At 34.5% G+C, this 17,024-nt stretch overlaps 1 protein-coding gene and 1 long non-coding RNA gene across 13 annotated transcripts in view; one reads left to right on the top strand and one right to left on the bottom strand.

The window, feature by feature from the left end:
* The window catches only part of LOC309667728, a 504,177-nt gene extending 492,844 nt beyond the window's left edge, over nt 1-11,333 (bottom strand). Inside the window, exon 1 of the long non-coding RNA XR_014267923.1 lies at nt 7,965-11,333. This is a non-coding gene — a long non-coding RNA (uncharacterized lncRNA). The remainder of the gene's footprint in view (nt 1-7,964) is intronic.
* SOX6 (SRY-box transcription factor 6) overlaps nt 1-17,024 on the top strand; it is a 627,969-nt gene that overhangs the window by 179,300 nt on the left and 431,645 nt on the right. The window lies entirely within an intron of this gene.

Here is a 17,024-nt window from a genome sequence, read left to right as displayed (position 1 = left end):
TCTTTTATATCAGTTTTTTAAAATGCCTAGAATGTTGATATATTTAAACAGCTAAATCTAATATGAATTTACAAGCTGCCGGAACAAATCTAAAAAGTTCCAAATGTGTTTGTTAATGAGATCCCCACATAGACTATCGGTAAAAGTTAACTGAAAAGTATTTACGTAAGTAGATAAATATATTTAATTTTGAATATTTATAAAAATACGTGATTAGATTTGTGATTAAGAACCAGGAAGTGGGCATGGAGGAACGATTTCTGTAGCAATCTAAGTCCAAACCTCTAACTGAAGAATATTGAGTGACATGTTGTTGTTTATTCACAAGAGCAAGTTCTAGATTCTTAGATATGAAAATGAAAATATAATTTAAAATATAATATTTGCATAAAGATTCAGTGAGATATTTTTTAGACTTCTAGGTGACAAAAATTGTCATAAGTTCTCTTATTTTCTGGGTCCTAGTACTCATTTCATCCTGATGTTTAATTTAAGGACCTTTCTAAAGACAGCTTTTATTGTATTTGTGAATTGGAAGGAAAGAGAAATGAGAGGATCTGTGCTATTTGTACAAAGAAAATTAAGTGAAAAGATATGATTTTAATAATGTTCTTCCATCAAAGACTGCTCCTCCTGTTGCAGAAGAAATTTGATGTCAATATTCAATTCTATAAGATTGAATTTTTCCATAAATTACTTGATATTACAAAAATGAGCCTTTTAAACATAGTATGGACCATACTGAATATTATTGCAGCTTTATGCAATAATAAATCATTCCAATGTAGCATTGTACTTAGAAGTTAGTAAACTTATTAAAATCGTGCACCATGAAATGCAGAATTTTAACCTTTTCTTTAAAGGTATTTCTTTAGTGGCAATAAAAAGGCCTCAAATTAACATTTTGTTATTTAATGCTTACATGAGCACAGAAAGAGTGTGTTTTTAAAAAACTATAAATATTGGAAGTATATGTTATATGTGTGCATGTGTTTGTGAATATATATAGTGTATAGATAGATAGATAGATAGATAGATAGATAGATAGATAGATAGATAGATAGATTCAAAATACCAGAGCACCATTTGGCCATATACACTCAGCTTTTTTTAAGTTCTCATGTTCTGGCTCATATTTAGGACTGGGAATATAAACTATAGTAAGTGAAATAATAAAGACAGTAGTTAAAATTTATTGAGCGCTTGTGTGCTAAATGTTATGTTAAATGCTTTATCTCATTTAATCCTCATATTAACTCTGTGGTTGTTGGAAAGCTACAGGGATTATAGTGTATGCTAAAACAAAGGGTAAGCTAATTAAAGAACCTTTAACATCTGATGCTAAAAGTCTAGAAAATAAAGGCCCATGAAACAAAGTGTATAAGAGGGGAGATCCCTAAATTCTGTGCGCTTGTCTTTCTCAAAATTAAGAAGATTTAATATGAGCCTGGGAAAGAAAAATAGAAGGAAATGAGCCAGTGATTCTTAGCAATCATTAATTCTTTAAAAAATTTTTTATTATGAAAATTGTAGTCATACAAAAATGTATGAAGAATAGGTTAAAATACCTATATAGTTATAAGAAATGAAACATTACTAATACAGTCAAAGCCTCCTGTGAAACATTCTTCAAATTTGAAGCATTCTTCAAATTCAAGGTAAGCATTCTCTTGAATTTGGTGTTTATTATTCCCATGCTTTTCTTTATACTTATATTTAAATTCCATATTCATTATATATAGAGGGAAAACTCTACTTACCATTCTCTGAGATCTAAGAAAGACCTTTTCTTGGCTTCCTGTTACACTTTAAATAAAACAAAATCCTTAACACAATCTGCAAAGCCCCAGCCCTGTAAAATGTGGCCCTTGCATTATCAGGCTCAGCTCTTGCCTTTCTCCTAATGACTCTTTCTGGAATAGCTACTATACTGATCTACACCCTCCAAGTTTTTTCCTGCTCTAAGGTCTTCATGTTATGCTGTCTTCTCAACTGGAATACACTTCTCCCCACTCTTCTTCAGAATGATTCCTACTCATCCTTCAGATCTCTGTTTAAATGTCATTTCTTCAGAGAAGCCTTCCCTGATCCTTCCAATTCAAATCTTGTTTGCCTGAAGAGATCTTGCTTCCCACCCTTCAATAAGAGCAGATATTTCAATTTTAAATTGTGTGTTTATTTGTGTGATTTTTGTTGAATGTCTGTCCTTCACTCTGGACTCACTTGTTTTATTCTCAGATGTTTTCCCTAGTATTTAGCAACATGTTCTTGTACATTACAGGCATTCAATAAATATTTGTTGTTATCAGGGAGAGGAATGTAGTGAATGAGAAAGAAGAAGAAAGGGAGATTGAGAGAAAGAAAACTACATATTAATGGAGTCTGTGGCTTAGTTTGTATATACTGTTTAGATTAAATTATGCAGCTTGAATCTAGCTAAGATTGGGGTGAGGGAGGTGGTAGGGACCTTGTTTGTTTCTCACAGTCTAGCTGCAGAACGGATTTATCCATTGTTGCTTCTTGTTTTTCAGTGCAATCTTTGACTTTTGTGTTCTCATTTTGGGGACTCTGCATTCCTAAACTGAGCTTTCAAATTGTAAACTTATAGAGCAGTCCCAGTGTCTATAATCTTAATGTGGAGACACAATAATAGGCTCTAAAAATCTGGAAATTTTTCTTTTTATGAATTTATTTATTTATTTATTGTTGGCTGTTTTGGGTCTTCATTGCTGCACACAGGCTTTCTCTAGTTGTGGTGATGGGGGGCTACTCTTTGTTGTGGTGCATGGGCTTCGCATTGCGGTGGCTTCTCTTGTTGTGGAGCACGGGCTCTAGGCATGTGGGCTTCAGTAGTTGTGGTGCACGGGCCTAGTTGCTCCACGGCATCCCGGACCAGGGCTCGAACCTGTGTCCCCTGCACTGGCAGACAGATTCTTAACCACTGTGCCACCAGGGAAGCCCAAAAATCTGGAAAAATTTTGGACACACATTTGAGGAAATACATATGGTACTTTTGCATAAGAAAGCCATGAGGCCACTTATAAGAGTTTTGAGGCGGGTAACTATAACTAAAATATTCATAGTGGTGAAGGTTGCTGTAATATTGGTAGGCAGTTTCATTTTTTTAGGGGAATATAGAAAAGGTTATAAGAAAGGAAAAAGGAAAATGAAATCAGTCTGAGAGGAGGGCTAGGGTTTTCAAAATGTCAGAATATACTTATGCTGTACTCTATGTAAATCTTTGCTGGCATTTGTAATTAATGTCCAAGGCCAAAAGATTATGCTGAAACATTGGTTTTGTTGTTTTTTCTTTTTGGTTGTTGGTGTGGAAAAAGGAGATAAAAAAGAGAATTTAATTAAAATGTTTTATAGTTAAGAGGAGGGGATTTGTATGTGTCTCTTTGTGGTCACAGAAGGTGCCATTATTATTAATAATATTGTACCTTACATTTTTATTTTTATTACTCCTTATATTTTTAAATGAGCTTTTTCATATATTATCTTATACATTTCTTATATTAACCCTGTGAGATAGTTAAAGCGGGGGTCTTATTATCTTCATTTTATAACTAGGAAAACTGGGAACAACAATCAGATAGAAGCCAGGACTAAGACTTAAAAAAAAAATTCCTAGGTATAGTTTTGTAGACAAGACTAATATTCACTCTACTTCTGCCCCTCCAAAAAAGATTGGAGGGTATAATTCGGTTCTTTTAAAGACCAGGATGATTAGGTGGATGTCCTTTGTATGTTTTCTACACTTAAACGTGTTATTTTTTCTAATTTTCTAAAGTTGCAACGTAGTTAACCATCTCCAGCAAATAGAACTGAGATGGTTAAATGCGTATAGTTAATAGATACACTGCAAAGCCTATTCTAAGTTAAGGCTTATTGGATGAAGTTTAATGGGCCCAGTCCTTGCCTGATATCTTAGAGCTCCAAGAATAAGGAGAAATAGGCGTGAATTTATAAGAATGAAATATCATAAAATTTGGAGTAAATAAACTGTAGCTTAAATAAAAACATGTGATAAATCAAGTAGAGGGTACAAGCCCCTTGGATGGAAACCCAAGTCACATGGACTGAGGATGGGCACCTTTTGGTACTCATTTAAAATATTGTTTTTAAAAGAACAAGTGGAAGGCAGTGTGTATGTTGCATATATACATGTGTGCAGGCAAATGGAGGGGTATTTCTTTGAGAACAAAGAAATGCCAGGAGGTATTTGTAGTGATTAGCCAAGAAGGCAGTTTGCTGCATTTAAGGTAAAAGCCAAATCTTGTATTTTTCAATTGGACAAATATCCTGGTTGCAGAGAAATTCAATTTTTCACTCTTTCTGGGCCAGTAGGCACTAGATTCCCTTAGGTTAAAAGAACCAGGCATATTGACTGTGAAGAATAGAAGCCTTATGAGAATCTGATATCTATCCTGAAATGGCTAAATTTCTGTTATAGGGAAAGAGTGTGAACTGTGGAGGGCCAAACCCAAGTTAGCAGGTGAAAGTCACAGGGAGCCAGAATCACAGGAACAGCAGAAGAAACGCTTTGTAACAGCTATAGTTGTCCAAAAATGGAATGAACTTCTTTGTGGATGTAGTGAAGGCCTCGTTACTAGGAGGAATTAGGGAGGAAGGTTAAAGTGTTGGGTTATAACAAGATGTTTCAGTCTTGAAGTTTATAAGAAGATATCCTCTATGTTAACTGTTAAGACAAGGATGTGAGTCAACATAACAAAGATATATTCTTATGTGAAGACAAGGATCAATGTCATGAAGGCCAGGTTTACTTTCTGGGTTGCTCAGCCATACTTACTCTAGTATGTCAATTAAAAAATTGGTGGATTTTTATCTGTAGGCAGCCATTTGATGCCTGAAATTATCCCAAGTAAGACCTTTAGTCTTCACCAGTTATTCCCAAATCTCAGAAGAACTGGTGTTAGGAAAATGGAATTGTATTATAAGGGGGAAAAGAGAAATCAGTTAGTTTCTCCACTGGGTCCAGATCTGGAGAAGAAGAATTTAATATGATTTAGGGAGAACAGACTTTAAAATAACACTAAATTCACTTAATTACCTTTAAAAGGCTCCTGAGCTGTGGTACACTAATAAGATAAATGATCACATTTTTAAGCACCTTAGAGATTTTCTGTTATTTCAGTTTCTCCTTATTCAGGTAATACTTTCATTTCAACAATTAAAAATATTTGAAAATTACAGAAGTAATACACAAATACATTCTTGCTGTAGAGTAGTGCCTGGCATATAGCAGGCAATCATTAGATATTACTTGAATGAATAATTATTGAAAAAAAAAGCAAAGGGAATTTTCCTTAATATCTCTCCCCACCCTGAATTCTATTTCTCTCCCCGAATATATTTACTATTTTCAATCTGGTTTATATCCTTCCAGACCTCTTTCTATATAATAATATACATATATACTCAATTATATAGAAATAGGCAGTTTTGTTTTGTGTGAGGGTAACACTCTCCCCTTTTACAGATATTGCTTTATACGTTACATATCCTTTTTTTTTTCATTAAAATTCTGACTTGTCAGAATTTGTCATCTGTCATTTTAAATAGCTTCACTTTGTTTTCTTCTATGTAGTATTTTATACTATGTATATATCATTGTTATAATGATAGATATCTAGGTTAGTTACAAGTTAAGTATTCTTAGTTGAAATTTTAGGTATTTAAAACCTAGGGGATGGCAAAATGTGATATATTCTTTTAAAATACATAAAATGGGCATAGGAAGTTTCTACCTGATGGGATTATGAGAATTAGGGACACTGAAAGCAAAAGATTAGAATGTGTAAAGGCATAGAAGAGTGAAAAAGCATGATATCATTTATTCCTTCATTAAGGCGACACAAGAAGTCAGAGGATAATTGGTAGTGAGAGAGAAAGGGCCACTTTTATCCATTTAAAAATTGAGTGGGGATAGTGAGTATAAACTCTGGACAAAACACGAAAAACAACTATCTGAAGATACTGGAGAGCAATCCAAAGCAGGCTAAATCTTGAGAGGAGATGACATTTGGAAGAAGGGATACTGGCTAAGTTTGTCATTTTCAAGGTTTCCAGTATGAGGGCAGGCCTCAGTCTATAGAACTCCAGTAGAAAAATCAGCAGTCTTTCTGGTCTGGAGAACCAAGAGAGCAGACTTTGGGGAAACCACAACTCCTGGGAAGTGAGGAGGTAATCCTGGAAAAGAAAGAGTCACAGAAAGTGAGTCCCAAGTTCTATGTATAAACTTTGCTCCAATCTCTGACTGATCCCCAAACTATGCATGCTCAGAACAGGCTTTAAGCAGCCCACATAAGGCTAAAAGAACTAAACAGATATTTGAGCTGCTGCCCACTGCAGGTGAGACAGAATATGCAGTTTAAGTCTAAGCAAGTAAGCTTTTTGCTAAAACAAACAAACAAAAAAGTGATACTCTTTAGAGCACTATAAAAGAATCCAGAGTCTCCATGACATAATGGTCATGATGTCTGAGATATAACCCCAAATTACTCAACAAATGAAGAATCAGGCAAATGTGAAAAAATAGGGTATTTCAGCAGAGAGATAGACATTACCAAAAGAACCAAATAGAAACTTAAAACTGAAAGATATGGTATCTGAAATAAGAAAATAACTTGATGGGCAAGTCAGTAGAATAAAGATGACAGAGGAAAAAGCCAGTGAAACTGAAAATAGATCAATATAAATGATCCGATTTAAAGAACACAGAGAGAAAAAAAATTAGAAAAGAAATGAATATAACATTAGGGATATGTAAAACATTATTAAAAGTTCTACAGCAAGATCCTTTTTGACCCAGCTCCTAGAGAAATGGAAATAAAAACAAAAATAAACAAATGAGACCTAATGAAACTTAAAAGCTTTTGCACAGCAAAGGAAACCATAAACAAGACCAAAAGACAACCCTCAGAATGGGAGAAAATATTTGCAAATGAAGCAACTGACAAAGGATTAATCTCCAAAATTTATAAGCAGCTGATGCAGCTCATTATCAAAAAAACAAACAACCGAATCCAAAAATGGGCAGAAGACCTAAACAGACATTTCTCCAAAGAAGATATACAGATTGCCAACAAACACATGAAAGAATGCTCAACATCATTAATCATTAGAGAAATGCAAATCAAAACTACAATGAGATATCATCTCACACTTGTCAGAATGGCCATCATCAAAAAATCTAGAAACAATAAATGCTGGAGAGGGTGTGGAGAAAAGGGAACCCTCTTGCACTGTTGGTGGGAATGTAAATTGATACAGCCACTATGGAGAACAGTATGGAGATTCCTTAAAAAACTAAAAATAGAACTACCATACGACCCAGCAATCCCACTACTGGGCGTATACCCTGAGAAAACCATAATTCAAAAAGAGTCATGTACCAAAATGTTCATTGCAGCTCTATTTACAATAGCCAGGACATGGAAGCAACCTAAGTGTCCATCATCGGCTGAATGGATAAAGAAGATGTGGCACATATATACAATGGAATATTACTCAGCCATAAAAAGAAACGAAATGGAGGTATTTGCAGTGAGGTGGATGGAGTTAGTGTCTGTCATACAGAGTGAAGTAAGTCAGAAAGAGAAAAACAAATACAGTATGCTAACACATATATATGGAATCTAAGGGGGAAAAAAAAAAGGTCCTGAAGAACCTAGTGGCAAGACGGGAATAAAGACACAGACCTACTAGAGAATGGACTTGAGGATATGGGGAGGGGGAAGGGTAAGATGTGACAAAGAGAGAGAGTGGCATGGACATATATACACTACCAAGCGTAAAATAGATAGCTAGTGGGAAGCAACCGCATAGCACAGGGAGATCAGCTCTGTGCTTTATGACCACCTAGAGGTGTGGGATAGGGAGGGTGGGAGGGAGGGAGATGCAAGAGGGAAGAGATATGGGAACATATGTATATGTATAACTGATTTACTTTGTTATAAAGCAGAAACTAACACACCATTGTAAAGCAATTATACTCCAATAAAGATGTTAAAAAAAAAAAAAAAAAGTTCTAACATATATAAGTCCCAGAAAAAAAGGAGAGTGATATTAGGGCAGAAAAAAGTATTTGAAGAAATAGTGCTTCCAAATTTCTCAAATTTGGTGAAAGATATAAATTTACAGATTTAAGAAGTTCAGTGAACTTCAAGTAGGATAATTGCAAAGAAAAATACACCTAGGCCTATTAAAATAAACTACTGAAAGCAAGAAAAATGTATAGGTAAAAGTTTTTGATAAAGACCAAGAAAAAAGAGAACATGACTTACCAATATCGGGAATGAAAGAGGAATTCTCAGCGAAGAATTAATAGAGATTAAACAGACGATAGGGAATGTTATGAATATCTTATGCCAAAAAAAATACAGGCATATTTTGGAGATATTGTACATTCAGTTCCAGACCACTGCAATAAAGTGAATATTGCAATAGTCACACAAATTTTTTGGTTTCCCAGTGCATATAAAAGTTATGTTTACCCTATAGTGTAGTCTATTAAGTGTGCGATAGCATTAAAAATACTTTATTGCTAAAAAAAATGCTAATCATCATCTGACAATGCAGGGTTGCCTCAAAACATCAATTTGTAGAAAACACAATATCTGCAAAATGTGGTAAAGGGAAGTGCAGTAAAATGAGGTATACTTGTACTACTTAGAAGAAATGGATAAATTCCTTGAAAAATACAGTTTACTAAAATTGATACAAGATGAAACAGGAAACCTAAATAGCACTTTATTTATAAAAGACATGGAATTTTTAAATTAAATAAAACTTTTAATAAAGAAAACTATGGGCCCAAACGGTTTCACTGGTGAATTCTATCAAATATTTAAGAAATAACATCAATCTTACATAAACTCTTTCAAAAAATAGAGGAAGGAGGAACAATTCCAACCTCACAAGGCTAGTATAACCCTAATACCAAACCTGAAAAAACATTACAAAACCGGAAAATTTTAGACCTATATCCTTCATGGTCATAGGGGCAAAAATCCTTAACAAAACTTCAGCAAATTAAGTCCAGCAATATAAAAAAAAGAATAGTATATCATGATCAAGTAGGGATTAGGCCAGAAATGCAAGGTTGATTTAGCATTTGGAAAATCTCACCATATTAACAGAATAAATGAAAAATATCATATGATCATTTTAATATATACAGAAAAAGTATTTGACAACAATAATTTATAATTAAAAACTCTCAGCATACTAGGAGTAGAAAATAACTTCCTTAATCTGAAAAGGACATCTGTGAAAAACCTACAACTAACATCATGTTTAATGGTAAAATATTGAATGTACTCTTTCCACAATGGAGAACAAGATAATTAATGCCTATGCTCATTAATCCTATTTTACATTTGTATTGGAGGCCCTAACCATTGTAATGAGGTAAGAAAAAGAAACAGTATGAAAATACGAAAGGAAAAAAGTAGAACTGTCTCTGTCTGAACCTTTGGCAAGATCATGTGAACACAAGGTCCTTTGTATTTTAATATACTAATGGATGGGGATCAAAATTTTGTAGTAAATAATGGGGAAATTATTTTATTTTGAATCAATCTTAAAAATTAAAACTAACAAACACATGAAAAAATGCTCAACATGATTAATTATTAGAGAAATGCAAATCAAAACTAAAATGCGATATCATCTCACACCGGTCAGAATGGCCATCATCAAAAAATCTACAAACAATAAATGCTGGAGAGGGTGTGGAGAAAAGGGAAACCTCATACATTGTTGGTGGGAATGTAAATTGATACAGCCACTGTGGAGAACAGTATGGAGGTTCCTTAAAAAACTAAAAATAGAACTACCATACGACCCAGCAACCCCACTACTGGGCATATACCCTGAGAAAACCATAATTCAAAGAGAGACATGTACCACAATGTTCATTGCAGCTCTATTTACAATAGCCAGGACATGGAAGCAACCTAAGTGTCCATCGACAGATGAATGGATAAAGAAGATGTGGCACATATATACAATGGACTATTACTCAGCCATGAAAAGAAATGAAACTGAGTTATTTGTAGTGAGGTGGATGGACCTAGAATCTGTCATACAGAGTGAAGTAAGTCAGAAAGAGAAAAACAAATACCGTATGCTAACACATATATATGGCATCTAAAAATAAAAAATGGTCATGAAGAACCTAGGGGCAAGACGGGAATAAAGATGCAGAACTACTAGAGAATGGACTTGAGGACACGGGGAGGGGGAAGGGTAAGCTGGGAAAAAGTGAGAGAAGAGCATTTAATGTTTGTAGATTGTTTTGATGATGGCCATTCTGACTGGTGTGAGGTGATACCCCATTGTAATTTTGATTTGCATTTCTCTAATGATTAGTGATGTTGAGCATTCTTTCATGTGTTTGTTGGCAATCTGTATATCTTCTTTGGAGAAATGTCTATTTAGGTCTTCTGCCCATTTTTGGATTGGGTTCTTTGGTTTTTTCATATTGAGCTGCATGAGCTGCTTGTATATTTTGGAGATTAATCCTTTGTCAGTTGCTTTGTTTGCAAATATTTTCTCCCATTCCGAGGGTTGTCTTTTCGTCTTGTTTATGGTTTCCTTTGCTTTCTTTTAAGTTTCATTAGGTCCCATTTGTTTATTTTTGTTTTTGTTTCCATTTCTTTAGGAGGTGGGTCAAAAAGTATCTTGCTGTGATTTATGTCATAGAGTGTTCTGCCTATGTTTTCCTCTAAGAGTTTTATAGTGTCTGGCCTTACATTTAGGTCTTTAATCCATTTGAGTTTATTATTGTGTATGGTGTTAGGGAGTGTTCTAATTTCATTCTTTTACATGTAGCTGTCCAGTTTTGCCAGCACCACTTATTGAAGAGGCTGTCTTTTTCCATTGTATATTCTTGCCTCCTTTATCAAAAATAAGGTGACCGTATGTGCGTGGGTTCATCTCTGGGCTTTCTATCCTGTTCCGTTGATCTATATTTCTGTTTTTGTGCCAGTACCATACTGTCTTGATTACTGTAGCTTTGTAGTATAGTCAGAAGTCCAGGAGCCTGATTCCTCCAGCTCCGTTATTCTTTCTCAAGATTGCTTTGACTCTTCGGGGTCTTTTGTGTTTCCATACAAATTGTGAAATATTTGTTCTAGTTCTGTGAAAAATGACATTGGTAGTTTGATAGGGATTGCATTGAATCTGTAGATTGCTTTGGGTAGTATATTCATTTTCACAATGTTGATTCTTCCAATCCAAGAACATGGTATATCTCTCCATCTGTTTGTATCGTCTTTAATTTCTTTCATCACTGTTTTATAGTTTTCTGCATACAGGTCTTTTGTCTCCTTAGGTAGGTTTATTCCTAGGTATTTTATTCTTTTTGTTGCAATGGTAAATGGGAGTGTTTCCTTAATTTCTCTTTCAGATTTTTCATCATTAGTGTATAGGAATGCAAGAGATTTCTGTGCATTAATTTTGTATCCTGCTACTTTACCAAATTCATTGATTAGCTCTAGTAGTTTTCTGGTAGAGTCTTTAGGATTCTCTACGTATAGTATCATGTCATCTGCAAACAGTGACAGCTTTACTTCTTCTTTTCCGATTTGGATTCCTTTTATTTCTTTTTCTCCTCTGATTGCTGTGTCTAAAACCTCCAAAACTATGTTGAATAATAGTGGTGAGAGTGGGCAACCTTGTCTTGTTCCTGATCTTAGTGGAAATGATTTCAGTTTTTGAGAACAATGTTGGCTGTGGGTTTGTCATATATGACCTTTATTATGTTGAGGTAAGTTCCCTCTGTGCCTACTTTCTGGAGGGTTTTTGTCATAAATGGATGTTGAATTTTGTCAAAAGCTTTTTCTGCATCTGTTGAGATGATCATGTGGTTTTTATCCTTCAATTTGTTAATATGGTGTATCACACTGATTGATTTGCATATATTGAAGAATCCTTGCATTCCTGGGATAAACCCCAGTTGATCATGGTTTATGATCCTTTCAGTGTGCTGTTGAATTCTGTTTGCTAGTATTTTGTTGAGGATTTTTGCATCTGTGTTCATCAGTGATATTGGACTGTAGTTTTGTTTCTTTGTGACATCTTTGTCTGGTTTTGGTATCAGGGTGATGGTGGTCTTGTAGAATGAGTTTGGTCTCGTAGAATGAGTCTGCTATATTTTGGAAGAGTTTGAGAAGGATAGGTGTTAGCTCTTCTCTAAATTTTTGATGGAATTCGCCTGTGAAGCCATCTGGTCCTGGGCTTTTGTTTGTTGGAAGATTTTTAATCACAGTCTCAATTTCAGTGCTTGTGATTAGACTGTTTATATTTTCTATTTTTTTTAAGTGTTTATTTATTTATTTATGGCTGTGTTGGGTCTTCGTTTCTGTGCGAGGGCTTTCTCTAGTTGTGGCAAGCGGGAACCACTCTTCATCGCGGTGCGCGGGCCTCTCACTATCGCGGCCTCTCTTGTTGCGGAGCACAGGCTCCAGATGCGCAGGCTCAGTAATTGTGACTCATGGGCCCAGCTGCTCCGCGGCACGTGGGATCTTCCCAGACCAGGGCTGGAACCCGTGTCCCTTGCATTGGCAGGCAGATTCTCAACCACTGTGCCACCAGGGAAGCCCTATATTTTCTATTTTTTCCTGGTTCAGTCTTGGAAGGTTGTGCTTTTCTAAGAACTTGTCCATTTCTTCCAGGTTGTCCATTTTATTGGCATATAGTTGCTTGTAGCAATCTCTTATGATCTTTTGTATTTCTGCAGTGTCAGTTGTTACTTCTCCTTTTTCATTTCTACTTCTATTGATTTGAGTCTTCTTCCTTTTTTTCTTGGTGAGTCTGGCTAATGGTTTATCAATTTTGTTTATCTTCTCAAAGAACCAGCTTTTAGTTTTTTGATCTTTGCTATTGTTTCCTTCATTTCTTTTTCATTTATTTCTGATCTGATCTTTATGATTTCTTTCCTTCTGCCAACTTTGTGTGTTTTTTGTTCTTCTTTCTCTAATTGCTTTAGGTGTAAGATTAGGTTATTTATTCCAGATGTTTCTTGTTCCTTGAGGTATGATTGTATTGCTATAAACTTCCGTCTTAGAACTGCTTTTGCTACATCCCATAGGTTTTGGGTCATCGTGTTTTCATTGTCATTTGTTTTTTAGGTATTTTTTCATTTCCTCTTTGCTTTCTTCAGTGATCTCTTGGTTATTAAGTAGTGTATTGTTTAGCCTCCATGTGTTTGTATTTTTTACAGATTTTTTCCTGTAATTGATATCTAGAGTCATAGCGTTGTGGTCAGAAAAGATACTTGATACGATTTCAATTTTCTTAAATTTACCAAGGCTTCTTTTGTGACCCAAGATATGATCTATCCTGGAGAATGTTCCATGAGCACTTGAGAAGAAAGTGTATTCTGTTGTTTTTGGATGGAATGTCCTATAAATATCAATTAAGACCATCTTGTTAAATGTATCACGTAAAGCTTGTGTTTCCTTATTTATTTTCATTTTGGATGATCTGTCCTCTTTCTGTTTTTTAAGAATAATTTTTCAGGTCAGATATTATGATAGCACAATCACTTTTGACATTGTGGTACCATTTTTGCAGAGAACATTTTCTAAGGACTTTGCCTAATCTTTTTATATTCAAATCATTCTCTTTTGAATAATCTACCATGTCAACTATCATTCTTGCCAGTTTTTGTTTCTTCAGTTTCTATCTTGGCTAACTGCAAATTCTTGATTTGTGAATAATTTGAGCTGGTCTTCAACACTATATTTCTCACGAGTTCCTGCTTCTTTTACAGGATTTGCAATTTCACTTTGAATTCATTTTACATTTTTATTTTGAATATTATTTACAATATTCTACAATGCAATATCCATCAGTCAGCTTAGCTTGAGTCTCAATCTTGACTGAAAAAAATTATCTGGCAATTTTTAAAAGTATTCCTATTCTTAGCCTGCACTTCAATCAATTAAATCAGTCTTTGGGAATGGGACCCAGGCATCAATATTTTTTGAAGGCTCCATGTCACTACAATATGCAGACAAGTTGGAAGTCACTGGGCAGTGATTATCAAAGATACAAAGAAATTTATCTAAATGGGTGAGATACAGTTAAATTAATCTGTGAGAGATGTTTGAGTGAAGACTAATTTTAAAAATGTTAAGTTCTTTAGTGAATATTTTTACATTTTGATGCCTTTTATTTCCTATGTAATTTTGGAGACTCACATAATGAATTTTGAATAATAAGAGTATCTTCTATATCCAATGAATGTCAAGTATGTATGAGCTAGGAATACAGCAATGAACTAAAATGTATGTTGTCCCTTTTCTTGAAGAGTTTACAGTCCAAAAAAGAGGAAGACATTAAATAAATGTTTTATTATAAGGTAATAAATACTGTGAAGGGAAAGGGAGACCTAACCTGGGCTTGGGATCAAGGATGGTGACTCTGCATTAGTGATCTTAAAGCTGAGGTGTAAAAGGTGAGATGAGTAAGAGATAATTTGGTGAAGAGGAGACGTAAGAGGGAACAGAGTTTTTGGAAGGCCATAAATTGGGAAGAAGTTTGCAAGCTCTAGGAACAGAAATCAGGTAAAGATGACTAAGAACAATCAACAGAGAACAGAGAAGGTCTAAGTTGCTGTGTGTGTGTGTGTGTGTGTGTGTGTGTGTGTGTGTATGTGTGTGTATGAAGATAAGGTTAGAAAGATGGTTTGGAATCTGATACAATCTGTAGGTTGTGAGGAAGTAACAAAGGTTTTTAAGCAGGATATTGACATGATCAGATTTTATGTTTTAGGACCACAATTCAGGTAGCAAAAAAAGAAGATTTCCCAATGTGGTGTCCTCAACTTAGAAAAGTAAGCTTTTCTTTGTTTTGCTTTTCCTGCATTGCAATACAATTATTAAGGTAGTATGGATTTCTCCTCCAACTCTCAATATTCTCCCATTCCCCAAGCTAAATGCAAAACCATATGTAAGAGGGAAAAAAAAAACTCCGCTAGCATTCCTCAAGAGCTGTATGTATACCAATACAAGCAGAGTATTCCTGTGAGTTTTTGAATTTGCCAAAGACAGCTTTGAAATAAGTCCAGGAGCTTGAGAGCCATACTCAAGGGATTGACTCCACAGAACAATATGGCTCCAGCAACCACAGATCTCTGAAGGTACTAAAGTGGCCTGAGGCAATTAATTTGATAGCAACAAATGTGAAACTGTCCTTTTAGTTTGGATGACTGTTAGCTAGTAGGAAGTGGGAGAGAAAAAAATGAAAATTTTAATTAAATAATGTTTTACATGTTTTTTTCCTTTCGACTCAGTTCAGTCACAAATGATATAGCAGTTGCCTAGGATTTCCACACATTAATTAATTCAAAAGAGCAGAAAATGAATCAGAACCAGAAACTTATGTATTATGCCCTTTCCTTTAAGCACCAGGAAAAACTCGGTGTCTCTTGTGATCATAGGAGTTTGCATTTCTAAGACTTGGCTATATCCAATTTAAAAATGGATTAAAATATGCTCCCAAACATATTAATAAAGGAAAGATATTTGTTTTATTTTTCTTTACTTGTTTATTGAAAGTAAACAGTGATGGAAATAGTTAATATTTATTTGTGCATTTAAGTGATGGAAAGAAGACGTGAAAGCAATGACACTACTGAGAGTAAAAACACACCTAAAGAACATTTTTGTTTGTTTTCCAAAGATAAAATGCCCTTAACAAAACAATTTACAGGCATGATTTAGACTTACCCTCATTTTATTACAAAATATAAATGTCTCTGATATTAATGATGTCCAGGCCACTGACAATTGGAGTCCAAGAAAAGAAACGAAATCGTCACAGCTCTATCAGCTAAAGAGCCAATTATAATAGATCTGGAGATAGCAAGTTTTACAGGAAATTATGCAAAAGGAGAATTGAATATTAATTGTAATTGGGAAGCACAAAATCTAAATTCTAGTTCTGACTATGCCACAGATTAACTGTGTGACTGTGTTTCATTTAGTCCATCTCAAATGTGTACTAGCACTGTACTATTAATACTACTGATAATAATAACCAATATTGAAAGTAATTGAGAGTTTTCAGTGTCCCAGTACTTTGTGCCTGTTTATTCTTCTGCCTTTGTCTCTTTTAAAATTGAAGCTCTAGTTAGTGAAGAAACAGGAAAATGATTTATATTTCTGGGAAGAAGCACTTTTTCTAAATGAAAAAGTCCTCTAGGATCTGCTGTATGTGCTGCTGTCTGGCATGTTTGCTAATTCTACATGGTATTCAGTGGGACAGTTCCAAAGAGAGATACACATTCTAGATCAGAAAGAAAAAAAATTGCTGTACGTTCATTCTGATATGTTAATTTTCTTTTTATGCTGCCACCTTTTCTTTCTTTTTCAACTGTGCAGAGTCAGTGATTGCTCAGTAATAGCTAAATTGCCTAAAGCATTCTAACTTTTATTTTAGAAGGTAAAGTGCATTTCACTTATGACTGTGCTGCTTGAAATTTTGTCCATTTTATCAGTTTATTTTGCTGTTTCCCTAGAGTTTTTTAGACATTTTTTACCCTAAAAATGAGGGTGTGTCAGAATTGTTGCAAGCAAAGATAGAGGTAATCATATGTGGTTCCTGTTATAAGCTTTGTGTTGATACTGACTGCTATTTAAAATGGAACCTCTAAGATGAATCTACTTCTAGCATTTTTTGCTTTTTCAAGTTAATTTATTGTGCAACATGTAATCAATTTTTTCATAATAATTACATTTTTTTATACCTTTATTGTTCAAGGATCAATTTGGCTATTTGAACAAGGAACTCAACACAGAATGAGTTAATCCCTCTAATACACATTCATGTGTTTCTTAAATTTCTAAAGACTGCCTCTTTAAGCACCAACATTATTTTTATGTTACCTATACATTCTGATTTCCTAAATACTTTGTTGTTTAGAAAATATTTAAAAAAATGAAGAAGGGGATATTTAAAATCACCCATAATTCCATTACCAGAGATAA

The sequence above is a fragment of the Balaenoptera physalus genome (genome assembly GCF_965194825.1).
Source record: "Balaenoptera physalus genome assembly, chromosome: 10".
Taxonomy (NCBI): domain Eukaryota; kingdom Metazoa; phylum Chordata; class Mammalia; order Artiodactyla; family Balaenopteridae; genus Balaenoptera; species Balaenoptera physalus.
The sequence above is the reverse complement of the archived record's forward strand: the minus strand, read 5'-3'. Positions and strand labels throughout refer to the sequence as shown.